Below are 15096 nucleotides of genomic sequence, written 5' to 3' on the forward strand. Positions count from 1 at the left end.
TAGACATTTCTTGACGTCTACTAATATTACCAATTCTTTGACATTCATCACAAGATAAGACAAACTTACGAGCATCTTTGAAGAGAGTAGGCCAATAAAAACCAGATTGCAGTACCTTATGTGCAGTTCTATCTCCAGCGTGGTGTCCTCCATAGGATTCAGAGTGACACTTGCGTAGGATCTGTTCCTGTTCATGCTCAGGTACACAACGTCTAATAACACCATCTACTCCTTCTTTATAAAGGTGTGGGTCATCCCAGAAGTAATGTCTTAAATCATAAAAGAACTTTTTCTTTTGCTGGTATGTGAAACTAGGAGGTATAAATTTAGCAACACTACAACAAAAACCGCTCTATACCAACAAATATCTAGCAACGGAGATGGCATATGCGTTGGCGGGCCCTGGACTCCACCTTCCCACCTCCCCACGAATAGTTAACCTCCTCTCTTAAATGTAAAAAACCTCCTCTCTCTGCCCACCTCCTCCTTAATTATCTACACCTCCACATCGCACGGCCAAGCATGTGAAAAAGGGGGGCAACACGAACTTATCTTATTGCGGGCCACCACCACAAATCCTCCATCGATCTCACCAGATCCACCGCCGCCGCCGCTCCAAATCCTCCATCTATCTCATCTGATCCACCGCCCCGGCGCCGTTGGCTTGGCACCGCATCTAGGTTTCCCCACTTGATTCGTGAGTTTCCCTGCCATGCCCACCGCCGGCACCATCACGCTCTCCCTGGAAGCCCCGCTCCCCTCGCTCCATTTTTACAGTCACCGCCCGGAACAACTACAAGACGAAGACACACAAGGTTCTTCTCGCCTTCTTCTGGATTTTCTCTTAGACTTTGTTGCCTTGGGTGCGTTTGTTAATTCCTTCTATGGTGTTTGTAAGCCAAGGTGTCGGAGATGCGGTTCAGGGCGACCGGGATGGGATGGGGAAGGTTATGCGGCGCTACGCCGGGAGGCAGCATCTACTCCGCTAGAAGAAGGCTAAGCAAAGTAAGAGGCTCTAAAAGACGATATATGCTTCTTCTGTTTATGCACATTTTTTTCTTCCTTTTTCAGCTAATCATAGTTCAGTTATGAGAAGTCAATAACAATTCAGTACTGCCAGAACTGTCCACGGTCATGCTCTGAATGCTTGGTGAGATTTCCAGGGCTTCATTGAGTTGTGCCTTTCTTTGTACCATCCAGGTTCCACCAAAATATAGCTTCTCCTTTTTTAGTTACTACAAGTTAGGCTTGCTTCTCTCAGTTTCGTATCTAGTTCTCCTTGTGCAAGTTGTCACTAGTTGTCTTGATTAATTTAGATAAATGCCACTTTGTTTAGCTGTTGTTTGATACAAATTTGGATCATGTGTCAATAGTGCAAGGGGCAGGGTGCTACTCAATGGGCCGACAAAGCGGAGGTTCCGTTGCGGTTCCTAGATGCACAACAGCGGTGCGGAGACTCACATATGCACAAGCCTGGGGTGATGACTGCGAGATGTACAGAAGTGGCACGGCCGCTCTACAGCGATGGTTTGTAGTGCAGTACGGTCAGTTAGCCATCCGCCTGATCCCATCCAATTCAGTACCATAGCTCAGTCACCTAGGCTGATATATCCGTTCATATTTCTAAAGCCACATTGATGCACGCATCTATGATTAGTGGTTGGCATTTACTGTAGTTTTTTATGGCTCTCTATGGTTTTGCGTTTCTTGTATGTATATTGATTTATACTTCTTGATAGGAACTTAGCCATATTCCTACATTACAATGCAAGATGCAGCCGCTAGAAGGTTATACGAATATTACTAGGTGTAGCAGCAGCTATTAATTTTGTACTAGTATAGTTGTTCAGCCAAGTAGGAAAAGTTAGATGCATGTATATGTATGAAACTGACTATGCAGTATTCAAGTTTCCAGCAATTTTTTCATTGAAAAAAACTAATCACTGTTGAAAAAGTACCTTTCAATTTTGACAGTAATCTTTTACTAGAAACTCTGAACCATCTCGCCCGACAAAATTTTATCTATTATTAAATATATTGGCAAGACCAAAGTGCATCCATTTCTTAGTATTTTAGATTATCTTAAGAGAGTTCATATTTAGAGAACCATTTGGTCTCGAGACCTTTGTGTTAGTAATGATGTTCTCTTGACTTCTCCATTCTAACCATGGTATTGGCTTATGGAGATCATAGTTTGTCTATGGAGCAACTTTAATGTCAGTATACATACATTGAAATATTGGTTTGTGGTCTTTTAAATTACGAATACATATGTTGTATCTCCAGATTACAGAAACTGGATTGTTCTAGGTAGTGACCATGTTACGTGGTGACTGTGACGTAAGGACAACCCATGGTTCAGGTTTGCCACTTGTGTTTTACTACATTTTAGTGTAGTTCGTGTATGTGTAATTTAAATTTATAGCTTTGAAACCACAACTTGTGAATCCTAGCACCACCACTGGTTTGATGTCAATATGCCTAGGACTAAAACATATATGATCACTAGTGCCAGACTACAATATATTTGTAACTGTAGTTCTATCACTACAAAGGGAAATTGGACTACTAATTGCAATCCTGAATATTATTTCTTATCTACCATACATCTATATTTGTTCCCACCTAAGTTGTACAAAATAACACTTTTCTTGCATGTGAAATCCTCATACTGCTTCTGGGAGACAAGACTGGTCACGACTAGATTAGGTAAAATAATTCATCAAATACTGTGTGTGTAAATTACATTACCTTGCTTCATATATATAAAACACTATTTCTATTAACATGATGAAACTTAATTATGGAATGAGGTGAGTTGGTTTAGTACGCTAATATCTACTTTCAGCCGCAGATGTGTGATACTTTCCAAATCTGTCCAGTCTCGGTTTTGTGAACATATCACACCATGTTCACACATGCTACTGCGTACTAGTCATAAGTTTATTCGATATCAATTAGATATGTATTTTAGTGTTTAAATTATAACTGAAATATGTGTTGCGATATAACATGATATCTAGTTATGGGTGCATATTCTATGTTATCAAGCAATCTGTGGTTAAAAAAATTAATGGTAGTTTTTCTTCCTTAGAGATTAGAGATGTACATGTAGTGCGAGTTGATGCTACATTAGCAAAATCTGACCAGTTGATATGACCACTAAAAAAGGCTAAAATTATTGGTCATGCAGCCGGATTAATTATCGCATAGCCTTCAACGTTTGTTTGTTGCTCCTCTAAATTTTGCTGCTCTATTAACCCTTTTTCTACCGGAAGTTGATCGCATTTCTTTACTTTTGTAGATTCCTGAGATATTGTGTCGATGCATGGCTCAGATGTTGATTGCAAGGTCGAGAATGGTGTTGCTGCTAGATAGTCTTATCATCGGATTGCAATGTTGAGAATGGTGTTGCTGCTGGATAGTCTTATTAAATAAATTGTAATTTAGAATAGTTGAGACAATGATTGAAAGGTCCAGAATTGTGCTACAACTAATTAGTATCACAACTTGTAATCTTTCGATCATGTTCTTTGTAATACAACAGAGGAAATTTAATATATTATACCTTTCCCTCAATTATATTGTGCCTCCTAAGTACTATTCCCATTGACATTATCATTATTAGTGGCAATATATAAAATACATGTCATATCCATTTGAATATCCTTTTGTGCATGGTAGATAGCAACGCATATGAATTGTTGTTAGGCTCTTACTCAATGCGTTGCTATCTTGCAGCGCTTATTGACATTGTTTACCAATGCATGTGTATATGTTGTTGTAGACCTTTCCAACGCCACCAACGGCAATGCATATTAATCCGTTGGTGTAGGCCCTAGCAACGATTATATGGACATTCAACAACGCATAGATGCGTTGTTGAAGGGGGGTTCTTGTTGTAGTGCAACAATGTAATTAGCATAATCAGCATACCAAGGAGCAGTACGAGAAGCATTAACGCTGATAATTGTTCATCAGGAAAGCTATCATCAATAGGCAGTGGGTCATCAAGAACATTCTCTAACCTAGACAAGTTGTCTGCAACGGGGTTCTCAGCTTCCTTTCTATAAATAATATGCAAATCAAATTCTTGGAGCAGGAGAACCCATCTAACGAGTCTAGGCTTAGCATCCTTATTTTCCATAAGATATTTAATAGCAGCATGATCAGTGTGAATAGTAACTTTGGAATCAACAATATAAGGTCTAAACTTATCACATGCGAACACAACTGCTAAGAATTCTTTTTCAGTAGTAGCATAATTTCTCTGGGTAGTATCAAGAGTTTTACTAGCATACTGGATACCATTCAATTTCTTATCAACTATTTTCCCTAGAACAACACCTACAACATAATCACTAGCATCACACATAATTTCAAAAGGTAAATTCCAATCAGGTGGCTGAACGATAGGTGCAATGATCAAAGCTTTCTTAAGTATTTCAAATGCTTCTACACAATCATCATCAAAGACAAAAGGAATATCTTTTTGCAATAAATTAGTCAGAGTCCTAGAGATCTTAGAAAAGTCCTTAATGAACCTCCTATAAAAACCGGCATGACCAAGTAAACTTCTTATACCTTTTATGTCCTTGGGACATGGCATCTTTTCAATAGCATCAATTTTAGCTTTATCAACTTCAATACCTCTCTCGAAGATCTTGTGCCCCAAGACAATGCCTTCATTAACCATAAAGTGGCACTTTTCCCAATTCAAGACGAGACTAGTGTCTTCGCATCTCTGCAAAACTCGATCAAGGTTGCTCAAGCAATCATCAAAAGAGGATCCATAAACGGAGAAATCATCCATGAATACCTCACAAATCTTTTTACAAAAGTCAGAGAATATAGCCATCACACATCTTTGAAAGGTAGCAGGTGCATTACATAAACCAAAAGGCATACGTCTATAAGCAAAAGTACCGAAAGGACAAGTAAAAGTAGTTTTTGATTGATCCTTCGCTGATACAGGTATTTGAGAAAAACCAAAATAACCATCTAGAAAGCAGAAATGTGTGTGTTTGGATAGTCTTTCTAGCATTTGATCAATAAAAGGTAAAGGGTAATGATCTTTCTTAGTAGCTTTATTTAATTTACAGAAATCAATTACCATCCTATAACCTGTAATAATTCTTTGCGGGGTCAATTCATCTTTATCATTAGGAACGACAGTAATACCTCCCTTTTTAGCAACACAATGGACAGGGTTTACCCAATCACTATCAGCAACAGGATAAATTATACCTGCCTCAAGGAGCTTTAGTATCTCCTTTCTTACCACTTCTTCCATCTTGGGATTCAGTCGTCGTTGAGGATCTCTAACTGGTTTGGCACCATCTTCCAAATTAATTTTGTGTTGGCATAACGTGGGACTAATGCCCTTAAGATCATCCAGAGTATATCCAATAGCAGCGCGGTGCTTCTTCAGAGTTTTCAATAATCTTTCTTCTTGCTCTGAAAGGTTAGCACTAATAATAATAGGATATATTTTCTTTTCATCAAGATAAGTATACTTAAGATTATCAGGTAATGGTTTGAGTTCAAACACGGGATCACCCTTGGGTGGAGGGGGATCCCCAAAAATTTCAACGGGAAGGTTGTGTTTCAGCATAGGTTCCTGTTTAAGGAACACTTCATCTATTTCCCTTCTTTCCTTCATAAACATATCATTTTCATGGTCTAGCAAATATTGTTCTAACGATCAGTAGGAGGCACGGCAATAGAAGCAAGACCAATAATCTCATCCTTACTAGGTGATTCTCTATCACGAGGTTGTCTACAAAACTTAGCAAAATTAAACTCATGAGACATACCCTCTAAGCCAATTGTGACAGTATCCTTTTCACAGTCAATCTTAGCATTAACTGTATTTAAGAAGGGTCTACCAAAAATAATGGGACAAAAGTCATCTTGTGGGGAACTAAGAACAAGAAAATCAGTAGGATATTTAACCTTCCCACACAAGACTTCAACATCTCTAACAATCCCAACTGGTGAAATAGTATATCTATTGGCAAGCTGTTGGGGAACGTAGTAGAAATTCAAAATTTTCTACGCATCACCAAGATCAATCTATGGAGTAATCTAGCAACGAGGGAATGGGGAGTGCATCTACATACCCTTGTAGATCACTAAGCGGAAGCGATCAAGTGAACGGGGTTGATGGAGTCGTACTCGTCGTGATCCAAATCACCGATGATCCTAGTGCCGAACGGACGGCACCTCCGCGTTCAACACACATGCAGCCCGGTGACGTCTCCCATTCCTTGATCTAGCAAGGAGAGCGGGAGATGTTGGGGAAGACTCCGTCCAGCAGCAGCACGACGGCGTGGTGGTGGTGGAGGAGCGTGGCAATCCTGCAGGGCTTTGCCAAGCACCGCGGGAGAGGAGGAGGACTTGGGAGAGGGGAGGGCTGTACCAGAACTTGGGTGCGGCTGCCCTCCCACCCCTCCACTATTTATAGGTGGGGAGAGAGGGGGCCGGCCCCCTTAGATCTCATCTAGGGTTGGGGGCGGCGGCCAAAGGGGGAGGAGTGCCTCCCAAGTCAAGTGGAGGCCCTCCCCCTTAGGGTTTCCCCTCTCCCATGCGCATGGGCCTTGGGGGGGGCTGGTTCCCCTGGCCCATTAAGGCTAGGGCGCCCCCTTACAGCCCATGCTGCTGTATTGGACGTGGTGGAACATTTTCCGGACCTCCAGACCCCTCCGGAATCCTCCGGAACCTTCTGGAAGCTTCCCGGTACAATACCGGAAAAAACCAAACTTTTCCCAGAACCCGAACAACAACTTTCCATATATAAATCTTTACCTCCGGACCATTCCAGAACTCCTCGTGACATCCAGGATCTCATCCAGGACTCCGAACAACATTCGGTAACCACATACAAACTTCCTTTATAACCCTAGCGTCATCGAACCTTAAGTGTGTAGACCCTACGGGTTCGGGAGACACGTAGACATGACCGAGACAAATCTCCGGCCAATAACCAACAACGGGATCTGGATACCCATGTTGGCTCCCACATGTTCCACGATGATCTCATTGGATGAACCACGATGTCGAGGATTCAATCAATCCCGTATTCAATTCCCTTTGTCTAGCGGTATAGTACTTGCCCGAGATTCGATCGTCGGTATCCCAATACCTTGTTCAATCTCGTTACTAGCAAGTCTCTTTAATCGTTCCGTAACACATGATCCCGTGATCAACCCCTTGGTCACATTGTGCACATTATGATGATGTCTTATCGAGTGGGCCCAGAGATACCTCTCCGTCACACGGAGTGACAAATCCCAGTCTCGATTCGTGCCAACCCAACAGACACTTTTGGAGATACCTGTAGTGCACCTTTATAGCCACCTAGTTATGTTGTGACGTTTGGTACACCCAAAGCATTCCTACGGTATCCGGGAGTTGCACAATCTCATGGTCTAAGGAAATGATACTTGACATTAGAAAAGCTTTAGCATATGAACTACACGATCTTTGTGCTAGGCTTAGGATTGGGTCTTGTCCATCACATCATTCTCCTAATGATGTGATCCCGTTATCAACGACATCCAATGTCCATGGTCAGGAAACCGTAACCATCTATTGATCAATGAGCTAGTCAACTAGAGGCTTACTAGGGACATGGTGTTGTCTATGTATCCACACATGTATCTGAGTTTCCTATCAATACAATTATAGCATGGATAATAAACGATTATCATGAACAAGGAAATATAATAATAACTAATTTATTATTGCCTCTAGGGCATATTTCTAACAGTCTCCCTGAGGGAGTCCTGGACTAGGGGGTGTCCGGATAGCCGGACTATCATCGCCGGCCGGACTCCAAGACTATGAAGATACAAGATTGAAGACTTCGTCCCGTGTCCGGATGGGACTTTCCTTGGCGTGGAAGGCAAGCTTGGCAATACGGATATGTAGATCTCCTACCATTGTAACCGACTCTGTGTAACCCTAGCCCTCTCCGGTGTCTATATAAACCAGAGGGTTTTAGTCCGTAGGACAACAATCACAACAACAATCATACCATAGGCTAGCGTCTCGGGTTTAGCCTCCTTGATCTCGTGGTAGATCCACTCTTGTACTACCCATATCATCAATATTAATCAAGCAGTAGTAGGGTTTTACCTCCATCGAGAGGGCCCAAACCTGGGTAAAAACATCGTGTCCCTTGTCTCCTGTTACCATCCGCCTAGACGCACAGTTCGGGACCCCCTACCCGAGATCCGCCGGTTTTGACACCGACATTGGTGCTTTCATTGAGAGTTCCTCTGTGCCGTCACGATCAGGAAGGATGCCTCTTCCCGTCTTTAAAGACGGTACCATTGCCAAAGGAGCTTTGGCCGCCGGCCAAACTATCCGGATGGGTGGTTTTCTTATGACCGCCTGTTCGGCCGCCGCTCCGACGATGACCTCTCGGATCATCAAAAGCGATCTTCATGTCAACTCGGAATTTACCAAGCAGCTAGATCCAATGGAGCTCTCTTCCATAAACGAGCTCCTGGATCACTTCGCCGCCCTGGGAGTCGCTATAGACTACAATCAGATTGGGCTCAAAACCGACCTGAGAGAGATTGACTCTCCCTAGGTTACCCATCACGTTGTTGTGGTAGAAGAACAACACGGCGATTATCCCACTGTATTAAAAACCATCTATGTCTGGACTCCTGACCCCTCCATGCCGGATTCCCGCGGAGGGACGGACGTCAATCAAGTACTGAACCTAAAGTCAGGCGGCGGACCAGATTCGTTGGACGACATCCAGCAATCCAAGCTTCCAAATTCAGAAACTTTTCGGCCCTCGAGCCTCAAGTTGGGCAGGGTTCCGGAATTAATTCCACCCGCCCACCCAAACATAAGCGATATATCTCAAATCCGGCAAGAGCCCACTGAAACAGTACATCATTACTGGGCCAGATTCCTCCTGGTTATGGACAGGATAAAGGACTGCCGTGAGGAAAACGCAATTTCAATTTTCTGCAAAAATTACACGGACAAGGGAATCTTGAACGCTGTAAGTCGTCGCGAAATTACACGCTTCGCCGACCTGGCATCCATAGTACGAAAATACTGTGCGATGGAGAGTGTCCGGAAAACCGAAACTAAGTTTTGGGACAGTCCGGCTCTGAACACAACCCTAGTCCGAAACAAAAGGGTGCACCATGCTCAGGCACCCATGACAAGAAACAAAAAGCAAAAACCCCATAAAGGGCACGGAACCGTACTGGAGGGATGGCTCAGCGGACCCTGTAAAATTCATAGTACAGAGGGCGCCACTCCAACTCATAGCCTTCGAGCATGTTGGATACTGCGGCAGGTGGCCAAAAGTGGCGAAGAGCTTCTAGCCCCAGAGACCCACCCCAACAGTACCAATACGGTATTAACAGTCCCCGAGACTTTCGCATCAAATAATATGCGGAAAAGAACAATCCGCAGCCTCGCCGAAGTCTACCAAGTAGCAACAACAAATCCATGGAGCGACACGGCCATCACCTTCAACGCCAGCGACGAACCCAAATTCCGAACAGCCCGAGCACCAGCCGCATTGGTCCTTAGTCCAATAGTGGACGACTTTCGTCTTACCAAGGTACTCATGGATGGCGGCAGCGGATTAAACCTCATCTACGAGGAAACCCTTCAAAAAATGGAAATAGACTGGAGCCGCATTGAGCGAAGCAGCACAACCTTTAGAGGAATAATCCCTAGCCGGGAAGCACGCTGCACAGGAAAAATCACACTTGATGTGGTGTTCGGCTCGCCGGACAATTACAGGTCCGAGGAGGTCACGTTCCAAGTGGCCCCGTTCAGCAGCGGATATCACGCTTTATTAGGACGAGAGGCATTCACAATTTTCCAAGCCATACCCCATTACGAGTACATGAAGCTTAAAATGCCCGGGCCCAGTGGAACCATCACCCTTGCCAGTGATCCGGACATAGCACTCCACGCCAAAAACAAGACAGCCGCATTAGCCCTAGAGGCACTATCCGAAGCGCTAGCGGCGGAGGAACTCACTGCGCTGCACTCTACGGTGAACAGGGACGATGTGATACTCGATAAGAGATCCAAGTCCACCTCTTTTAAACCAGCGGACGAAATAGTCAAATTCCTGGTCCATCCAACGGACCCAACAAAGACGGCCTCCATTGGGGCACAGTTAAACCCTGATGTAGACGCCGCACTACGAGAATTCCTTCGGGAGAATTGGGACATCTTTGCCTGGCACCCTTCAGATATGCCAGGAATCCCACGCAGATTGGCAGAACACAGCCTAAACATCCTAAAAGGATTCAAGCCAGTCAAACAGGCTCTTCGGCGATTTTCCGAACCCAAAAGACAGGCAATGGGAGAGGAGCTAGCCAAACTATTGGAATCCGGATTCATCAGAGACATCAAACATCCAGACTGGCTAGCAAACCTGGTAATGGTACCAAAAAAGGACAAATCCTGGCGCCTATGTGTCGATTTTAAAGACCTTAACAAGGCTTGTCCAAAGGATCCTTTCCCCCTTCCCCGCATCGATCAAATAATCGATGCTACTACAGGATACGATTCATTGTGCTTCCTCGATGCATACTCCGGCTACCATCAAATCAAGATGGCGGAGGCGGACCAAGCCGCAACGGCATTTATTACTCCATACGGACCATTCTGCTTCAACACGATGCCCTTCGGACTCAAAAACGCCGGCGCAACATATCAGCGCATGATTCAGACATGTCTGGCTACCCAGATCGACAAAACAGTAGAGGCATACGTAGACGACATGGTCGTCAAGAGCAAGCACGTCGAAACTCTAGTAGACGACTTGAGGCTCACATTCGACAACCTCCGAGCATATGACATTAAGCTGAACCCGGAAAAATGCATTTTCGGCGTACCAGCCGGAAAGCTCCCAGGCTTCATTGTATCCGGTAGAGGAATTGAAGCAAACCCAGCCAAGATCCAAGCTCTGTCACAACTGGATATTCCAAAAGACCTCAAACAAATACAAAAATTGACTGGATGCATGGCGGCTCTAAGCCGCTTCATCTCCCATTTGGGAGAAAAGGCATTGCCCCTCTATCGCCTCCTCAGGCGCACCAAACACTTCGAGTGGACGGATGCTGCCACTGCCAGACTTGAAGAAATAAAGGCCATATTGGCAACAAATCCGGCCCTGGCCGCCCTAACCTGGGTGAACCAATGTTGTTATACATCGCGGCAACACATCAAGTTGTAAGCGCGGTGCTCGTCGTCAAACGAGAAACAGAAGGGCATAAATTCCCTCTTCAAAAATCAGTGTACTACGTATCCACTATCTTAACTCCATGCAAGTCCCGGTACCCGCATTATCAAAAGATAGCATACGCGGTGTTCATGGCATCCCGGAAGCTGCGACACTACTTTCAAGAGTGTTCGATAACAGTGGCCTCCGAAGTACCCCTCAACGACATCATAAACAACCGCGACGCGACGGGCAGGATTGTAAAATGGGCCATTGAGCTCTTACCATTTGACATAACCTACAAACCACGACAAGCTATAAAGTCGCAAGTCTTGGCTGACTTCGTCGCTGAATGGACTGAAGCCGAACTCCCCAAAGAATACGGCGCATACTCCAATTGGATCATGCATTTCGACGGCTCTAAAATGTTGGCCGGCTTGGGGGCTGGCGTCGTTTTGACGTCCCCAACCGGAGACACAGTCCAATACGTACTTCAAATAATGTACACAGACTCCAACAACGCAGCCGAATACGAGGCCCTTCTGCACGGTCTCCGGATGGCAATCTCCATGGGCATTCAGCGCCTCGAGGTCCGCGGGGATTCAAACCTCGCAATATCACAAGTAAATGGAGACTTTGATGCCAAAGATCCGAAAATGGCAGCCTACCATAACGCCGTCTTAAAAATGTCAGCTCGGTTCGAAGGACTCGAATTCCACCATGTAGCCCGGGATAATAACCAGGCAGCCGACGTGTTGGCACGCATCGGCGCAAAACGCGACGTCGTCCCTCCAAACATCTTCCTGGAGCAGCTCTTTAAGCCATCCGTAGTATGGGAAGAGGAGTCCGGAAACAACAATCCGAAACCAACCGCACCGCCCAAAACCGAACATTCTGACACAACCGGTGGCTCAGCCAATGACATAACACCTTCCGCCCATGAAATAATGGCAGTCATTGCCCCGTGGACGGAACCATTCCTAGCCTACTTAATTAGGCAGGAACTTCCCGAAGACCAAAATGAGGCCCGCTGCATAGTTCGGCGATCTAAAGCCTACAAGGTCCATGAGGGGGAACTTTATAAGAAAAGCGCAACCAGAGTCCTTCAAAGGTGCATCTCCGAAGAGGAAGGGAGAAATCTTCTGGATGAAATTCACGCCGGACTAGGCGGACACCACGCTGCAGCCCGGGCCCTTGTAGGTAAGGCCTTCTGTACAGGATTTTATTGGCCGACGGCCCGGGCAGATGCTCAGGACTTAGTCCAACGATGCGTCGGTTGTCAGCTCTTTGCTAATCAGAGCCACATGCCACCCACCGCCCTCAAAACTATACCCATCACCTGGCCGTTTGCGGTCTGGGGGCTTGACATGGTTGGACTCCTTAAAGGGGGAACCCACAAGCAAAAATACCTATTGGTCATGGTGGACAAATTCACCAAATGGATAGAGGCCAAGCCAGTTAAAACGGCCGAATCCCGACCTGTGATAGACTTCATATCCGGGGTAGTACACCGTTACGGTGTCCCCCACAGCATCATCACCGATAATGGCACGAACTTCACGGCTGACAAGGTTAAACTCTGGTGCAAAAATATGGGCATTAAGCTCGACTACGCTTCAGTCTATCACCCTCAAACCAACGGTCAAGTTGAACGAGCAAATGGTCTAATCATGAGCGGCATCAAACCCAGATTAGTGCGGTCCCTTACGGAATCTAACACGTACTGGGTAGAGGAGCTCGACTCCGTACTCTGGGGGCTGCGGACCACGTCAAACCGTACTACCGGATTCACACCATTCTTCATGGTATACGGCGCAGAGGCAGTTTTGCCCTGCGATATAATTGATGACTCACCTCGACTGCGCATGTACGAAGAAAGAGAAGCCGAGTTGGATCGGCAGGACAGCTTGGACGCATTGGAGGAGGAGCGCGACGTGGCAAAGGCTCGTTCCGCATTCTATCAGCAGCAGGCTCGAAGATATCAAAGCAGAGAAGTACGGGCTAAAACTTACAATGTTGGCGAACTAGTTCTACACCTGCCGGACAAGAAAAAGGACAAACTCAAGCCCAAATGGGAAGGTCCTTTCATCATCGACCAAGTCCTGACCGGCGGAGCATACCGTCTGCGAAACGCATCGGACAACCGACTCGAGCCGAACCCATGGAATGCAGCCCGCCTCCAAAGATTCTACGACTAGCGCCGGACTCTGAGTTGGTCTCCTTCCTCCGTCCACATTTTATACTTCAGTTGTCTCTTGTTTCTCTCTTTTCTCCCACCTTTTTCATAAAGCCCTCGAGGGCTGATTTGCGCATCGTTCGCACACACTTGACGTGCTACTCGCACGCATTATACCTGGGGGCTTCTTTAACAGAAGCTTATTTATACGGGCTTTATGCCCAACACATGCATCACACTTCCGCATGTACCTTTTATTCACCATTATATGCATCGATATGACTTAAGTTTTGGCCAAGCTGGGTTGCCTGGCTCCTATGCTTACCCCTACGTTCCCGATTGTTTGGCTAGGAGGTAAAGGGAGCACCTCTGCGATTGTTACTGCCGGGTCAGCCGGATGTGTACCTCAGACTGGGTGAAGCTGAAAGCTAGCGTTCTTAAGGGAATATTCGGTCGGTGACTTGAAAGATGATTTCTTATTTATTCATTTATCTGCCCCCAGATGCTTTTCTACTCTTTTCGCAGTCCAGACATGCACTTTAGGGCATGCCTCCCAGGGAAAGGAACCCCTAACGGAACTATTCTCCCAAGAAGATGTTTCTTACTAACCATGTAATATAACATAACTAGTTGGGCACTTGTCTGATAAAGCACTAATGACCCCTACGCCTGGTCTCCATGCATGCCCCGGTTTTTTCATAACCATGAGGGTATTCGGACACACTCCGGACTCTAGGGTCCCGAGGTTGAAGCGAAAAGGTCCGCAAAGACAAACGATCTACAATCCGGCTAGAAGGCATTATACATGTCATTTCAAAAATAATACATCGTCACATTGACTGATTGTACTCCTCTTCAATCTCATCTAACAGGCTGTCCAATTTACAGTCCCATTGGGAATACTTAGCGGCCAACTCTACTTGGCCGTACACTAAGCTCACAGGGATCTCCTTCCCATCGGGCCCCACAGGTCCGACCTCGGCCATGTGGTTCAGATCCGCCTTCTTGTACCGCGTCTTCACCATGGCCCTGGACTCCCTGGCGCCTTGACGACAGGCCGATATCTTCCATAGATGGAAGCGCTGACGTGCTCCCTGAAGCTTCTCCGCAAGCCCTACAAGAACCTCGGGTAGGGAGATGGACGGCCATAAGACCTGGGCGACGCCGCTCATCGCCTGCCGAACACGTTCATGCAGTTGCAGCAGCTCAGGAAGTTGATCACCCATTGAACCGGGCATTTCCTCCGCAGGGCGACCTGTGAGCACACCTACAGACACATTTTTGTCAATACGACTTCATCGCCGAACTCTTCTTTTCAAAAGAGTTTGCTCAAGCACTTACTGTAGATGCTGCGACGAAGTCGCTGATTCTCCTTCACGGAGCCAGACAGCTGGGCCTGAACACCCTTTAGCTCCTCTACAAGCTGGGTGTGGGCGTCTTGGAGTTTGTTCCTCTCCTGCTGCACCTTCATAAGCACCCTCTCGCCGGCCTTCAGCTGGCGCAGTAGCTGTTGCTTGTCCGGATCCAGTCCGGCAACATCTGCAATATCATTGTCAGACTTATACGCACGCCGCACACCGCTTATCTTTTTGAAATAATGTGTTACCAGAGGGGGTCTCTGTGTCTCCTCCTGCGGCGGCTAGTGCGGCCTCAAGTTGGGCTTTGCACTCTTGTAGCTCCTGGGACAATTGGGTATTCTTCT

At 45.9% G+C, this 15096-nt stretch overlaps 1 long non-coding RNA gene across 2 annotated transcripts; it reads left to right on the forward strand.

Annotated features, from left to right (window-relative positions):
* The first annotated feature begins 317 nt into the window (after positions 1–317).
* Positions 318–3579, forward strand: LOC123040857 (uncharacterized). Of its 2 annotated transcripts, none has more exons than XR_006418295.1 (3): positions 318–815; positions 899–1005; positions 1374–3579. It is a non-coding gene; the product is annotated as an uncharacterized lncRNA (long non-coding RNA). The 2 variants fall into 2 exon arrangements; XR_006418294.1 differs by having other exon boundaries at positions 904–1005.
* The last annotated feature ends 11517 nt before the right edge of the window (positions 3580–15096 follow it).

Source organism: Triticum aestivum, chromosome 2B, assembly GCF_018294505.1.
Source record: "Triticum aestivum cultivar Chinese Spring chromosome 2B, IWGSC CS RefSeq v2.1, whole genome shotgun sequence".
Classification (NCBI taxonomy): Eukaryota; Viridiplantae; Streptophyta; class Magnoliopsida; order Poales; family Poaceae; genus Triticum; species Triticum aestivum.